The following is a 17,191-nucleotide window of genomic DNA, read 5'->3' as shown; positions in this document are numbered from 1 at the left end:
CTAGCCAATCAGCGGCCGCTTTACATTTAGCGGCCACTCATTGGCTGGTTACCCGTGGGTCCCAGCCAATGAGCGGCCGCTACATGTAAAGTGGCCGCTGATTGGCTGGCAGGCCCGGCTTCTTTCAGTTCACACTTGGGTTGTCCCGTCAGAAGCCGGGTAGCCATCTATGTGAAAACACATAGGCGGCTAAAGTCTGCTGTGCTTGGGACTTACCGGGGTTGCTGCGGAGACCAGCGGAGGTGAGTATATGATCTTCATTCACAGGTACTCATTGGAATTCTACTGGAGAAGGGGCCACAACAGCTGGCAACAGGTAAGTACGTGTGAGTGAGGTAGGTGTATGGAATAAAATACAATAGTTTCTCTTTTTCTACAATACTATTACCCCCGTACCCACCGCTCCAAGGGTGCGGGGAAGAGCCCCGGGCTTCAGCCTAAGCCTGGGGTATCGGTAGAGGGGGGACCCCTTCTTACCCCCCCAAGAAGGGGTCCCCACCTCCCCTGAAATCCCTGGCTTGGGCTGACCAGATTGGGGTGTGAAATCTTTGGCTGGGGAGACCCGGTGATAGGGTCTTCTGGATGTGGCATTACACCCCTGGGCGATTTGGGTCGGGTGCTGGTTTTAACTATAGGGGGACCCCTACGCATTTTTTTTCCGTCTATATTTAAAACTGGCCCTGCAGTTAGGTGCTGGTTCCTAAACTACGGGGGAACCCTACACGTTTTTCTCCCCGTAAGTTTAGGAACAAGGACTGGCTGGTTATGCTTTTGGGAGGGACCCTACATCATTTTTTAAAAAGATTTAACCCTTTTTTTTACAAGTACAACACAAGCAGCCTTCACATATGTCACTGATATGTGCAGGCAGCTTGTTCGGGAGAGTTAGGCAGAGAGAAGACACTGCAATCTTGGGTGAGTAATCGCCTTCAAAACTTGCTACTCAGGGGAGATATCTCGATCTGCTTCACCATCGGCCATCTCACTTTCAGCTAAACTCACTTCTTAGTAAATTTGAGAGTTTAAAAAAGGGGAAACTCACCCGAGTTTCGGCGATGCAAACTCGATCAAACTCGAAGCTTAGTAAATTTACCCCTTAACCTTGGTGTACCACCTTAAATTAGTTGGTTCATAATAAAAAATAAGGGTTTTTTTACGAAGCAGCGGCTTTTGTAAGTTGTAGCTTCCCGGGCTTTATACTGAATGCAGATGCCGTTTTATAGTTTCACCTGCAACCCGCCAGGAAGCAGCGGCAAAAAGCCCTAAGAGTCAAATAAGCAGTAAAACAACTAAACTAATGAGGGGATTTAATTAGTGCATATGACCAAAGAGTAAATACTACTTGCCAACATTTTAAAATATCTCCTAGGGACACTCTGCTGCTTTGCTAGCACTGCTATGTATATTATCTATAAGTGGAACGTGGAACACTACATTTCCCATCATGCTATGTTTACTGGGTTTGATTATAACATACTATTTCTTACAATATAAATGTTACTATCCCATAAATGTCATCTTGTGCAGTAAGACATTTGGTTTTGCTGAAACAGATATATAATTGAGCATGAATATTTGAAGTTGTGTTTGACTTTATGGACAACTTTGTGCTTTATAGTCCTCTAAACGGGACTAAAAATGTATCATCATAAAAGTTGAACTTTAATTGGAAAAATTAACAATAATTGCCATTTGGAGTTTGTTGTATGGATCTGTAAAAAGAAAGTGCAAATACACCAATGCACCAATGCAATACACCCACTAGTCTTATGAGTAAGGACAGGCTCAGTGCTTCCTAAATTTTGCGAGTTTTAACATATGAAAACAAGTGTGAAACTATCAGTATTTTAAAATAGAATGGAAAATGAAAAATGAATGTAGATGGAAGGGATAATATGAGGGTGAAAAACATCACTGTACCGTATATCGCATCACATCGATGCGATATATAGTGATGTTTTGTAGCCATTCGTGTTCACTTACCTGCCCGGCGTCTTCCTCTGGTAACTGGCCCCACCGCGATTACTGGAAGCAGTGAGAAGATAGACAAATTGGGAGCCCACTGTGCATTCACCAGACTCTGAGAACAGCAGGTCACGTCAGACATGCTGCAAAGGTTGCTGGGCTAAAGGGGGTGGAGCCAATGTCAGGTGCCAGGCAGAAAACAGGGAAGTATTCAACTTCCCTGCTCTTTTCGTTTCACTGTACAGATTACGCCATGCTGAGATGGCAAATCTGTACACAGCAGCGGAACAGAAAGCGGAGCTTTTTTGTTCTTCTAGGAATCGCTTTCCCCATACTATTATGTGGGGAAGCGATCCAACCATGGAGCGGGGGTGACGCTGGAGAAGTCACAAACTTCTCCACACTAACCCACTTCATGAATAGAACGAAGCAGGGAAAAGCCTGTTTTCAGTTAAACAGGGCTTTTCACTAGTTCATGAATAGACACCAATGTACAGTATGATGATTTTATGTCTCATTGTAATAAATCCCAGGGAGATTCTCTTCAGAAGGATAGTGCAGTTGTAACCCAGGGCCGTAGATGCTAGACAAAGGTGGAGATCTGGCGGTCATGTAGCAGCCTTGAGGGCTGGAGATACTTGGCAAGATGGTGACCTGATGGTCACAGAGCAGCCTTGAGTGGCTGGAGATGTCCCGAGAGGCAGAGCAGAGGAGATAACCTTTGCTATACAATATAGTCCACTCAGATGCTGCACTGCGGTTAATGCCGCCGGGGTGGTGCGGCAAATGTGATGACTGAAGATGCTGCACTGCGGTTAATGCCGGTGGGATGGTGCAGAAATTGGGAGATGATGAGGTGTACACACACTGCGGAGGTAGTTGCGGTGTAAGGCTGGAGACCCTTGGACGCAGCAGTGCGCACTGTGCTGCCGGAATATGACACGGCACTTGGAAGGCTGGAAGCACTCTGCAGCAGAGATAGCAGCGATGCTATGCTGGGACCTCACGCGTTGCAGTGTGGTTAATGCCGCTGAGATGTTATACAACAGGAGACACGACAGACTCAGGACTGGAGACGCTGACAATTACAATAAGAGATACCAACTCTATGGAACCGGAAAACACGTGTAAGATGCTATCACCGGCATCAGAGCAACGCATCAGCAGGAAAGAAAAAGGAAGAACCACTCCAGTCCCGGCAGAGATGACGTACAGCCGAATGGGAGGACTTCATGAATTGACAGCGTGGCGTCTCTGTCTCCCAGCAACAGGCCTAAGAAAATTGCTAGGAGCACCGTTGTCCAACAAGACATGGCCGCGGCTTGTGACACTCATGCCATGTGCAGAGAAAAGGGCACATCCTAATCTCTATTTTTCTGACATCAAGTAAAGCACAATAACTGATAGGACAGTGGTGGACACTTACAGGGGCTGGCAAAAGTATTCAACCCACTAAACAGTCAAGGGATTTATCTGTATTACAAAGGAAACGCAGATTGTTCCAGAAAGTATTTTTTATTTTATTTTATATTTTTTATTGCGATATTGCGAACCAGTAGGCTCTTAAAATAAATTGCTGTGGCAGCTCCAAGTTTACACAGATAATATATATTGCTCTATCAATTGACTTTTAATTAGCCTCTACTTGTGAATCATTAGAAAAGGTCAGTTTTTATGGATAAAAGACCCCCTAATTTAAATAACAATTGTCAACTGTGAATCTGAAAGAAGACTGTGAAAATTACGACCAAAGAACATTCTAAGAAAATTAAAGATAAAGTTATAGACTTGCAGAAGATCGGAAAAGGCCACAAATTAATATCCAAGTGCTTAGATATTCCAATGAGCAGTGTTAGATGAATGTGAGGAAGTGGAAGCTGCATCATACCACCCGTATACTGTCTAGACAAGGCCGTCCCATTAAACTCAGTGTCAGAGGAAGAACTTGTGAGGGAAGCTACAGAGAGGCCAACTATCACTTTGGTGGAGCTACAGAGTTCAGTGGCAGAGAATGGAATCAAGATGCACCTGACAAAAATATCAAAAGCTCTGCATACAACTAACATGTATGGAGGGTGGCTAGAAAGAAAGTATTACTGCAGAAAACCCACACCAAAGCATATCTGGAGTTTGCCAGAAAACATCAGAGTGACTCAGCTAAAATGGGGGATAAGGTTTTGTGGTCAGATGAGACCAAAAATTGCACTTATTTTTAACCCAATTAAAAATGCTATGTGTGGCACAAACCTTATACGGCCCGTTCCTCAGCAAACAATATCCCAACAGTGAAGTATGTTGGTCACAGCATCATGTTGTGGGGATGCTTTTCCTCAGTGGGGACTGGACATCTTGTTAAAATGAAAGAATGGATGGAGGGTGCAAAATACAAGGAGATACTGCAAGGCAATCTGCTTCAGTCTGCTAGAAAATTAAATCTTGGGAGTAAGAGCACCTTTCAGCAGGACACTGATCCAATGCAGAGAGACAAAGTTTTTTGTGATTGGACAACAAAAAAAGTGAATGTTCTGCATGGCCAAGTCAAAGTCCAGCTCTCAATCCAACCACCTGAACAACCACCTAGGGCAACTCTGCAAAGAAGAATAGAAAAATTCACTCTCAAACAGTGTGCAAAGCTGGTAAAAACTTACCCAACAGACTTAAAGCTGATATTGCAGTTAAAAAGGTCGTTCTACCAAGTACAAGAGTGCAAGGGTTGAAAACTTGTGCAGTAACATTTTTTTTTTTTTTAAATAAATCTACAGACAAGTAATGAATTATTAATTTTAAAATTTACTAAAATGTTTATTGTGAACCAAATACTGTTTGGAGCAACTGGCGTGTAATTTGTAAAACAGAAAAATCTGTTGAGTTTTTAGGGGGTTGAATACTTTTTAAAGCCATTATATATTTTCTCTAACTCATACATTAATTAAATCGACAAAATTAAACTTTTAAGGAGAACACCCTACTTACGGTTAAAAAGGGTGGAGGATCCATAATGTTGTGGGGCTTTGCTTCTAGTACTTGGAGGCCTTCACTGTATTGAAGGAATCATGAAATCAGAGGATAACCAAGGCATTTTGGAGCAAAATGTGCTACCCAGTGTAGGAAAACTAGGTTTGGGTCGAAGATCATGAGTCCTCCAGCACGATAAAGTCCAAAAACTTACTTCCAAAAACATTTGCCGGTAATGAGTCCTGATCTCAGTCCAATTGAAATTATTTGTAGAGAGCTGAAATTGGGAAAAGGAATCCTAAAAAAGTTCAAGAGCTTCAACAAATTGCAATGGAAGAGTGGGAGAAACTACCAGCAGACAGGTGCAAGAAGCTTTTAGATGGCTACAAGAAGTGTTTGGAATCAGTCAGTGTTGTCAAAGGGTGTGCAACCAAATTTTAATAATGTCTAGGTTATCTTTTTAAGTTCATCTTTGACATTACTTCATGTAAGCAAAAAAATTATTTTGTTTTGTTCTTAACTTTGTGCATACTATTAAAATTTTCTGATTGTACGAAGATATTGTACAGGTCCCACTCCGGGGATCGAGCAGGACTCTTCACGTCATTAGGCCTTCTTATAAAAGTGTGCCATATTGGCCCTGCCCCATTCCTATGGATCCACGATTCTCTGTATTATTTTCCCATCCTGCCTGCTTTACTAGGAAGAGAGTGGGATGTGGGAGATCCACCAACTCATCTGGGGGTCCTGGAAACTACCCGAAAAATCTGGAGTTCTCCGTACCTTCCAGGGGGAGTGGCTAAGTATGGTACAGGCTGTACTTAAATAATGTTGACCATAACTGTAGATTGTAGCCTTGTTTTACTCTATGGGGTCAATATAAAAAACTATTGTTGGCTAAAATGGTTGTTTTTGGTGTTGTTGGCTTTCTACAATTTAACCAAAACAACTGGTAGCTCACATGTGCATAATTAAAGAGACTGAGCAAACCAGTATATTACCCATTATTGCCTAGGAACAGTATCATGGGCAGCTGAGCATTTCTCTGCTGCATCGGCTATATTTGTTTGGTAAATTGTGGCAATAAGGGATCTTTTATCGCCGTACAAAGGGGCCTATTGCTAAATAGCCACTATGAATCTTCATTTGAAGTGATCTCATAAAAACGGAGCAGCTGATGTACAATATAAGAACCAACTTTTATGAAACTTCACAAAAAGAAAGCGCTATCTGATGGGTAGGAATAGATTTTCAATTTATTACAATAAAACAATTAGAAAATTTCATAATTAAAAAACAATAATTCATATACTTTTCTATACAATAAAAAAGAAATGGGCAGTTGCTTCCAACAATTAATATAGGTAACTATCCAGTTACTATTTCCTTTGTAGATACTTCTTGGATATATAGAATATATAATAAATATTCCAAAAATGCAAACAGTAATCTCATTAAATAACGCTCCAATATTAATAAAAACACATTTATATTTTTTCTACAGTCTTTTAACGGATATGGGTTGATAACCTTCTTTTCCCAAACCCATTCGTTGTAGATTATATTGTTTTGCAGGCTCTGTATGTGTTCATACAGGTATCATGTGATCTCCAATAAATACTAGTGATAGCTGTACCCTGACTCAATCCAATATATTACCAGCTCTTTCCAGCCTTATGGATATTATGTATTCTCTGAAAAGTAATTTACAATAGCTGCATAGTAGCACAATCCATAGTCCCAGTAAATTGGGTTTTGATTATTTATACCTCTCCTGCTGTTGTTTGGTATGATAGATCACACAGCTTGTCTGGAGATGGTTAACAGGCGTTTTGTTTTCTCCTGGATCTGGTACACTATCAGGCAGTCCAACTGTACAGTTTCCAAGGACAGTGGGGATAATATAACGCGTTTCTCCACCTTTTTAGGTAATCAGCAGCTTCCTCAGATATGGAAGCTGCTGATTACCTAAAAGGTCGGAGAAAAGCGTTATATTATGCCCACTGTCCTTGGAAACTACAGTTTTGAAAGGGAGCAATACCCTTCAAGAGGCAGCAATCTGATTGGTTATTGGTCATCAGGTAGACCAGCGGCCTAATTTATTTCTCTGTTGTATTTCTTGTACAGTATAAGAGGTGCATTTATGCTATTCTAAGTGCACCATCATTTCTCAATGTATGTCTGTGTGCACAGTTGTATTCCTTACCTGCCTTTTAACCTGCCTATTAGCTAGTCTAATCAACTAATTGTTACATTTGCACCTATTGGTCTACTTAGTTGTACTGTATCTTGTTTATACTGTACTCACTCTGCTGCACTGTTCCCCTCTCTCTTGCTAAGTGTTTTACAAAAATATACAACATTAATCTGACGGGAATGCCACCCTCCGAGTTTGCATCATATGTTGCTTCTCGGCAACTGACACATATCCAGATTGCACAATTTACACCGGGTTTAGTGACTATCAGTTCCACTAAGCATTTTTTGCTTAACATACCGTACAAAACTTTTCATAAACTATTCAATATACATTTTAAAGATTTTCTTTCACTGCAGTTACCCACAGCTGTTCAGGTTTTGCAGATATCCTTACTCAAGCATATGTTATTTTTTAAGCTATTTGACTGGTTAGTAATGTTACCACGGGATGTAGTCACCATTCCGGCACAGGCAATGTCGGAGGACAGAATCCCGATGGTGTGTATTAGGGTTAGGGTAGACTGCATGAGGGGACGGTTAGGGTTAGGCTGTGGGAGGGGAAGGTTAGAGTTAGGCTGTGGGAAAGGTCGGTTGAGGTAGGGTTAGGGGAAGGGTTAAAATACTTACCTTCATGCATCGGGATTTCAACCGCCAGGATTATGCTGCTGGGATTCTGACCGCCTGCATTATCCTAGTGCCGGGATCGTGTACCCAACTCACTACAGATGGAAATGCTGGACTGCCATAACTGTTAGTACTAAATAGCTATATAAAGCTGAATTTTCTTAATTGTAATGTAAAGTTCATCCACCAAAATATAATGGTGAATAAATGGGGTTTGGGATAAAATATAGACAGGAATTAGATAGACAATGTCTAGATAGGCAACAGATGTTAGGCAATAGGTCTACAGGCACAAAAGGTCGACTAGTACAAAAGATCGACAAAAAAAAATAGTCAGCACGTTTTGTTGTTTTCTAACCCTCCCCTTGGTGCCTAACCCTCCCTCCTGGTGCATAACTCTAACCATCGGGGTAAGTGGCTAATATTGACCTTTTGTACCGGTGGACCTTCATCCATGTCAACCTTTTTGGTGTCGACCTTTTGTCCATGTCGAACTTTTGTCCCTGTCAACCTTTTGCCTGTCTAACATCTGTTGTCTATCTAGACATGTTGATTGTTTTTACTGTCTATCTATTGACTGGAACCCGAATAAATGTGCTTTGGTTCAGCAGTTACAGTAACCAGTACTATAGTGTGCATGCCAGGAGGGTGAAGCCATGTGTTTGCATTCTGTGGGACAATTCAAATGCAAACTCTATGGATTTACAATAAAGGGGAAAGGTGACAGCAAATTTACTTTATCAGCAACCTTTGTTAGACAAGAACCATATAATGCCTTTAAGACATTAGCATAATATCAATGCTCATCAGATACCATTGGGACTTCTTCGGCAGGGGTAGGTCATAAGAAAGAAAAAGCAGAATCTACAGCAATCATCCCCACCACTTTCTGACAAAACATTAACATCCAAGACTCCAGCTACTGTTAAACTACCAATTCAGTTTGCCCTGCCTCAGTTTTACAATGCCCATATTATCAAAATTCTGGCAAGGCATGCTGGGATGTTGTGTAGTTCCTCAGCTGCTGGACTGCCACCCACTGCCTACGCCTAGCCTATGTAATGTGTGTCTTGTAGCATGGGGGCTCCAGGACCCTAGAGGATTTCTTTCTTCTCTCAGATCTGTCTGGCTGAAAAAGAATACCAGCTATAGTACTGGACAGATGTGGAGTATAGAAGGATTTGGGTAAATTTACTAAGATGGGAGTTCTATTAAGAAGTGATGTTGCCATAGCAACCAATCATATTCCAGGTATTATTTTCTAGAAGGTGCTAGATAAATGAGAAGTAGAATCTGATTGGTTGATATGGGCAACATCACTTCTTAAACAGATCTCCCATCTTCGTAAATTTACCCCTTTGTATACATGGGATGCTGGTATGAGGCTGGTCAAAGATAGTACCTGTATTGTGTTGCAGACCTAGTTATTGTTTTGGCCTGAACACAGATCTTGGTTATTTGGTGTGTAGATTACTGTAAATCTGTCATGTGGACAGGACTCTCAAGATATTGCTATGCAGCCTGATAATGCCCTGGTACATTCGTGATTTCTTCGCTTAGCACCCTGATATATTCAACACAAAGCAGAAACTTTGTATACAGGAACAACTGACCAAACCAGTTTTAAATGAATGAGACTGCTGCAATTTTTCAGTTGATTTACAAGCATTCTGTTTGATGTAAACCCTGTGGATTTTGAAGCCTTTCAAATCTTTAATGCATGGGCTATTTTGTATTTCTTAGGTTAAGTACATTTATGGTAAAGTAGGTATAATCTATGCAGGAAACAACATTCTGTGTTGTAATTTTAGTGATTTTGTAAGGGATACGTTATATTGATTCTCGCCACTCCTGTGTGAAAGATGTACTTTTCTGACCTGAGCTCTTGATACCATTTCCTGTCTATGTGAGGGGACCATTCAGGTTTCTGAAAATGTGCGCTGTGTATGTAACAAGTGAAAACTGAAGTTCTCCAATGCCTGAAAGAAAACAAGAAATATCAGTGTGCATTATGTGCGACTGTAGAATACACTATCTATGGGTTCTGCATTTTCTGTGTGCTCGCAGGTAGTGGAGTTGTGATGTAAGTCAGAGTCACCAGGGAGCAGCAATGACTTGGACCTTGAAACTGGCATATGGTGTTTGCACATAGTGAGCCTGATTCAGAGATGCACACGGTGTCAATGCTGCGCGCTAGCCGATGGTGTTTTCAGTTTGCACATTTGTCCGAGTTGCACGATGCTTTCGTCCCTATGGTTATCGCTGAGAGACACAGAACGAATTTAGACGCAGAGAGGCTAGTTCAGTGGTAACAGGGGGGTGGTTAGCCAGACACGAGCATGTTGCAGATGTTTCGCAGGCAGCAACCGCGTCTTTTGATGTTTAGAAGGGGATTCTGCACCTCCATAGGGCTGTTGCCGTCCGATGGTGCAGCCCATGGTGCGTCTAAATGCGCACAGCAGCAAACTAGTGCTGCAGCAGGTGGGCGTCTCTGTATGAATCCCATCAGCTGAGGCATTAGCATAGAGACACAGTCGCGCTGCAACAACAAAGACACATTCGCGGCTGCAATCTCGTGCACCTCTGAATTAGGCCCAGTCTGCGCTGATATTATGCTTTCAGCTGGATGGAGAGAGCATGGTACAGCTTTTTACATTTTCTATTTTTAACACTAAATACACAAGACACTATGTAAAACATACTTTTTCACAAAGTTGTATGGTTCTTTTAATTCAGAATGTTTACATTGCATTATAAACAGTTTACAAAACAATACAGTATATTGTTCATAAATTAATAATTGACAATGATGCTAATTTGTCACAGGAAATCAAAATTTAATGGTGGCATCAATATGAGCTGTAGCATAAATTCCAATAAATCAAATTCCTTTTTCACTGTAAACTGTTTAAAAAACATTACAGAAGCAAGATGGTCTTATCAGAGCATGACACATTGAACCCTGGCATTCAGAAGAGATATGTACTGTGCACTGCTTTGCTGCTACCAGTACTAAGCACACCAGTTTCCTCTAATGCAATCCACCCTACCCAACTCCTTCTGCACAATGAGCTGCATATAGAGAATTATTCAAAATGATTAATCTTCTAAAGCCTCACTTACCCAGCATTGGCTAGCATGCACCTAAAGGATCAAGCACTGGCTGCTCCCCAAATCTGGGCGGAGGTGGGTAATGAATTGTGGGACATCAGTCGTCATCCTTTTACTAGTGATGGTGGCCCGGCATCTTTGGCAGTTGTTGATGGGTTACGTAGTACTTCCTCCAACCGGCAGCTGTGTCAGAGTGATCAATGCACAGCTGCAGCTGGTTGAAGGGGACCAAATCCATTCAACAGTTGATTTGGTTCCATTTTACCAGCTTTAGCAAAGCATTCAGCCAAGAAGAGTGGATCTCCGGTGATGGGGAAATGTTCCAGTTCTGTTACGTAGCACAAAACTATTTACACACTGTTGTATATTGGCACCATAAGCATTCTTCTTTATCACAACATTTTATAATTTAATCAGATAGAGACTTAAAAAATGGATACTATATAGTGTGTTCAGATGGTAGACTTTGTGGTGCCCTTTAAATAGATGCTAATAATAATAATATCAAACTATTCATAGGAAATGTGAAGTGAATTACCAAACAATACCGTAATGATGAGATGGATGACTTTTGAATATTTATCAAGTACTGCTCTGCACCACTTAGACAAATTTTGCTTAATACATTTAACTTTTTTGTCGTTTACTGTACTCTCATCGTCTTTGAGAACTAATGATATTCATTTGTGAGATCGTACCTGAGCCATCGTGTCTGTGTTTTTATCCGAAGGGACTATGGGCCTGATTCACTACGGATCGCAACTACGATTATGCACGCAATTGGGCGATTGTTGCGCGAAGACTCAACTGCGATCAGGACTGGGATCGCAGTGACTACGCAGACCCATCGCAGAGTGATTGGCAGGAAGTACCATTTGGGGGTGGTGACGGGGAGTGGTCGCGAAACGCAGATGTGCCAGTGCGTTTGAACACCATTACAGGGACGTGCATAAATTAGTCACTGCGATGCCATACGCAGCTTGGGCTTTCACTGCATGCAACGAGGTAAGGTCAGAGCTTGTGCAAGTGTGCGTGAGGCTGCAATGGTACTCAATGTTACCGATGGTTATGCAGTCTTGGTAAGGATTACGAATGTGTGTAAGGTAAAGGGGGCATACTTATGTTAGGCTGCGTCGGCATTGCGATTGCAATCATTACCATATCTTTGCAGTGAGACGGCGTGTGTAATCGCTATTGTGATCGCAATAGCGATCCTTACTGAATCGGGCCCTATATCAATTGCAAGTAAGGTGTAATGCCGTTTTTGAATATGGCTTAGAAATATTTACTTCAAATTGAAAAGCGTGGATTTTATGGCAAAAAGATACATACTTGATAACTAAAAACCCTTCTTTTTTCCTTTTCTTAGAAATAAATGTTCTCGTTTTTTTAGAGATAGGGCTGCCACATTATTCTGATTTAATGTGTCTTAATTAAATTGTAATTAAAATTATATTGAATAACAGATCTTGGTGTTGGCTGCAGTTGAAAAACCGTGAAGAAAAAACACTACTCACATGAATAAGCTGTGAAATAAATGTATGAGCAAATGGGGAATAACTCTGGAAATCTTGGTTAGGTCCAGGTGGAGCAACAATCCTCCGATATTCATGGTCACTGCAGATCATCGCCCGCCATGAGTCCCAACATAAACAGAGAAGAACAACATAAGAGCATGCAAAGTAGTGCACATAAAAGTAGATTTAATGCACATATAGACTAGATAACTTTGCCAGGGTGCTACAGCATATGAATACATAAAAACACACACAGATGGATCTGCAGCAAAGCTAGGGGTAAATTTACTAAAGTGCAGATTTTTTGAAGTGGAGATGTTTCCCATAGTAACCAATCAGATTCTAGCTATTATCTTCTAAAAGGTGCTAGATAAATGTTAAGTAGAATCTGATTGGTTGCTATGAGTAACATCTCCACTTCTTAAAACCTGCACCTACCCCTTATAGTCTTACTGCCAGTGTCCTATTCTCCTTCATGGGTTGTTAGCACACACAGATTGATAAGAATGTAATACAGTGAGGAATAAAGTTTGGAAAGTTAGCATGAACCCATTTTTATACTGCTCCCTGAATGATGCTGCCTTAAGTCCCTAGTCACCTTAGGATAGGTATAGTAAATGAATCACTCATTTGGATTGTTAATAAATGTAGCAGAGCAGAATGTGGCATAATGAGATATGCAGCAATGGTGGCATGATACGTAATGGCAAAGGATGTCATAGTTCAAGGTATCACAGTGCTGTAGATAGCACCACACCACATTCTTGATAAATGCATTGGCTTAATATGACAGGTGTAAGCTGGGTGTCCTCGGCTATGCAGACTTACTAGTGACAACAGTAAAGCTGGGTACACACTAAACGATGTGTGCACCCAGTGATCCGATGACGCATTTCCAAACAAGAGTTTCATCATGAAGATCAAACAATATTCAAAGTAAATCCAAGAGATTATAAATACATGCTTCTATATTGTTAAGAAGGCAAAAGTAATAGCCATGAATTTGGATTGATATCCAGTGAGTTTTAGTAAGGGGACTTGTAGTTAACTTGAGCACCTTGTGCCTGCCAAGAAGAGTTTTAAAAAAGTTATTTTTCAGGAACAAGTAATGGGTTAAGTATTGACAGCTGTTCTACAAGCCACTACTTAGTAAATAAACCCCTGTGACATCAACTGACAAACGTGGAGGAAACGTGATGGCCTGGGGATCCCAAGTCGACAACTTGCACAGAGTGACTGGCACCCTAAACCATTTTGCAGTGCCATGAAAATCCCTCTGGTCTACACGTAGTTATTCAAGGGTTCATCCTACAGCTAGATAATGACACAAAAAGAATAAGATGGAAGCCTTTAAATCATGTAATGGACATCACAATCTCTAGACTTAAATCCCCTCAAACTTGTTTGGTAATGCAATCTACAGCAAGTGCAACACATTTGTGGGAACTTCTGCAACAGCTTTGGGCAGAACTTCCAGAACAACATTTGATTTCCATTGTAGAAATGTGTTTGTGGTTAAAGGTGTCTAAAAATTGTAATTACATATTGTTAAACAAATGTTATATTCTGTGCTTTCCTTTTGATCTCCAATTGGTTAAATGTTCAATGCTCTCATTTGTTATATAACTTTTCTTCTTCAATTTGAGCCTTTGGACGCAGTAGTGCATATTATATATATATATATATATATATATATATATATATATATATATTGAAAAGAAGGCAGCTGCACCCAGGGTTTTGAATAAATGTGCTATATATTCCTGTCTGTAATGCCGAAGTTTTAGGGCTTGCACACCCTCCCTTTTATCAAGGTTATCCTTTTCCATTTACTCCTAACAGGATTTTTGGTTGTTGTCCTATTGAGTAGCTAAAAGTTGATACTCTGATTCTAATTTTTATTTGATTTTATATTTGTAAATTAGTGTTTCATATACATACAGGATTTCACCAGTGGTATATATATTATTGGTAGCGCTCACTTATTTGTTGTATACATTTTTGTTCAGATCCCGCTAACAGGGTATCTACTGGGCTGCTTTGTCAACAATATTTTTATTCATATTATCCATTAGTGCAGGATAAAGGCATTTTGTATATATATAATATATAGTACTGTGCAAAAATCTTAGAGTTTTAGGCAGGTGTGAAAAAAATGCTGCAAAGTAAGAATGCTTTAACAAATAGAAGTGTTAATAGTTTATTTTTATCAATTAACAAAATATAAGTGAGTGAACAGAAGAAAAATCTAAATCAAATCAATATTTGGTGGCCTATTCATGATGTTAATTATCGAGGTCTGAACGGACCCTGAAAATAACTCCGCGGAATCCGGAGCAATTCATCATTTCTCCGGCGTCGTGACAGCTGATGCGAAATCAGTTGTCCCCGCAAGCGGCTTCACTGCTCCTTTCGGAGCAGTGAATCTTTTCACTACAGGTCATGCAAGTGCACAAGAGCCCTGATGTCCGGCGGAAGGATCCGTACGGGCGGACGACTCGGGACTCCTTCCCATAGACAGCGGAACAATAATGAGTGAAGCATGGTGGAGGTTCCTTGCAAGTTTGGGGCTGCATTTCAGCAAATGTAGTTGGGGATTTGGTCAGGATTAATGGTGTCCTCAGTGCTGAGAAATACAGGCAGGTACTTATCCATCATGCAATACCATCAGGGAGGCGTCTGATTGGCTCCAAATTTATTCTGCAGCAGGACAACGACCCCACATATACAGCCAATGTCATTAAGAACTATCTTCAGCGTAAAGAAGAACAAGGAGTCCTGGAAGTGATGATATATCCCCCACAGAGCCCTGATCTCAGCATCATCGAGTCTATCTGGGATTACATGAAAAGACAGAAGGATTTGAGTAAGCCTACATCCACAGAAGATTTCTGGTTACTTCTCCAAGATGTTTGGAACAACCCCCCTGCTGAATACCTTCAAAAAACTTTGTGCAACTGTACCTAGAAGAACTGATGCTGTTTTGAATGCAAAGGGTGGTCACACCATCTATTGATTTGATTTAGATTTTTCTTTATAGTTTTTTCAACAATGAACAAAATGCAAACACTCAAATTTTTTAAAGCATTCTTACTTTGCAGGATTTTTTCCACACCTGCCTAAAACTTTTGCACAGTACTGTAAATATATATATATATATATATCAGGGACGTTTAAAGAGAGGAGGGGGCCCGTGTGCAGTCTCTGTCATGGGCCCCCTCCTCTCGGTCCGACGGCCGGCAGCCCACTGAGCGCAGCGCTGCACTGATGGACTCTGGGCACAAGAGTGTGCCCAGAGTCTATAGCGTATTTGCAGGTCACCGAGAAAATGGCCGCGGCGGCCATTTTCCAGCGCTGGCCCCGGCACTGACGTGGGACTCTGGAGAGATAAGTATAATATGGGTGCAAGGTGTGTGGTGCAGGCCCCACCCTGCACCCATTATAAGTACGCTCCTGATATATAGATTAAAAAATATATATATATTTATATTAGTATGTATGTGTATTCAGGTGAAATCTAATGTTGGAGCCATCTGTGGTGAAACCCTGCACTTTGCCTCCTACATGCAGGGCATCTACCTCTTTTTCCAGAGGCTCATCTACCAACAAATTGTGTTTTGGTTTTTTTAAACAGAGCAACAATTAAGTAGGTTTTAAAACATCTGCTGACTACATAATCCCATGCCATGTAGTACGATCAGCATTTTTACACAGCTTCGGCTTCTAAATACTGCTTTATGTGGCACAATCCCAGCATCCCTGTTACAATCAATAGAAAATGAGACACCATGAAAATGCAATATGTGTCCAATTAGTTATAATTGGAGCAAATGGTGATGTAGATAAACTGATGAAGTAAGATGTATTTGCGTAGATCTGAGGGTGTGTGTTACTGGCACAAACGTAACATTGGGCCCTCCTATAAACATGAATGATGAGGCTGTTCATGCACATATGTTAAAACAACCTTTCTCATTACTTGGCCCAAAATTAAACTGTTTTTGTAAATTGCCTTTCTTATTACTATTGCAATCCAAATCATTGTGAGTTTTATGTTTATAACAAACTCCTACTGTTCTATTCTAAAAGTCAGCAGTTCAAAATAATACAGATAGCCTTAGGCTGAAGATCCAGAGGTTTTGCTGATGGGACCTGCAGCACTAATTATGAGCAGTTTTGTTGGCGACTGTTATTAACATATAATGCTTTCATAAAATTATGTGGAATTAAATATAATTGAGTTTTGCTAAATTTTTTAATTATAACCTCTGGTGTAGTTTTATAACATTTTTAAGACACATTTGACTAGGGTCAGAGCAGGTTCCTTGCTATAAATCTTCAGCTCTGCATATCTGTGTCACCCATAACCAATTTAATTATTAGAATAAAGTCAGTCTGGTTTTCAGTGCAGAGTATTTCAGGAGATGAGTGTGTTGATCTTGTGGGAGTGACATGTACCCTTGTGTGATTATTTTAGGGAGAACAAGGCGGCATGTGACAGGGGCAGTGTCATGATCAGAGAAGGGGCATGCATGTAAGCTGGAAGTCGCAGTTTGAGAGAAAGCAGGGTCTCCTAACGGAACATAGTAGTGAGAGTGAGGCACCTGTCAAACTGGTAAAAGAATAATGTCACATCCAAATTCATTATTTGTTACTTGTTTATTGTACTTTAGAATGTTGTCAAAAACCTGCTTCTACCGAATTCACAAAACCAGTCTGTGATCCAGAAAATAGCCTCTAAAATATAATTATTGCTGCCCTACAAAGCAGAATAATATAACAAAAAGCACTATCAGAGAATAGTGGATAATAAAACCTTT

At 40.7% G+C, this 17,191-nt stretch overlaps 1 long non-coding RNA gene across 2 annotated transcripts in view; it reads right to left on the bottom strand.

Annotated features, from left to right (window-relative positions):
* The window catches only part of LOC148540695 (uncharacterized), a 71,466-nt gene that overhangs the window by 32,438 nt on the left and 21,837 nt on the right, over nt 1-17,191 (bottom strand). The window contains exons 3-4 of one of the 2 annotated variants that reach the window (XR_015869411.1): nt 12,372-12,471; nt 6,884-11,182 (exon numbers count right to left, since the gene is read on the bottom strand). This is a non-coding gene — a long non-coding RNA (uncharacterized LOC148540695). Of the gene's footprint in view, nt 1-6,883; nt 11,183-12,371; nt 12,472-17,191 lie in introns of those variants that run through there. The other variant, XR_015869412.1, reaches the window with a different exon arrangement.

The sequence above is a fragment of the Taudactylus pleione genome, unplaced genomic scaffold (genome assembly GCF_031769625.1).
Source record: "Taudactylus pleione unplaced genomic scaffold, aTauple2 ptg000018l, whole genome shotgun sequence".
Taxonomy (NCBI): Eukaryota; Metazoa; Chordata; class Amphibia; order Anura; family Myobatrachidae; genus Taudactylus; species Taudactylus pleione.
Note: the sequence above shows the minus strand (reverse complement) of the source record. Positions and strands in the feature narration are given on the sequence as shown.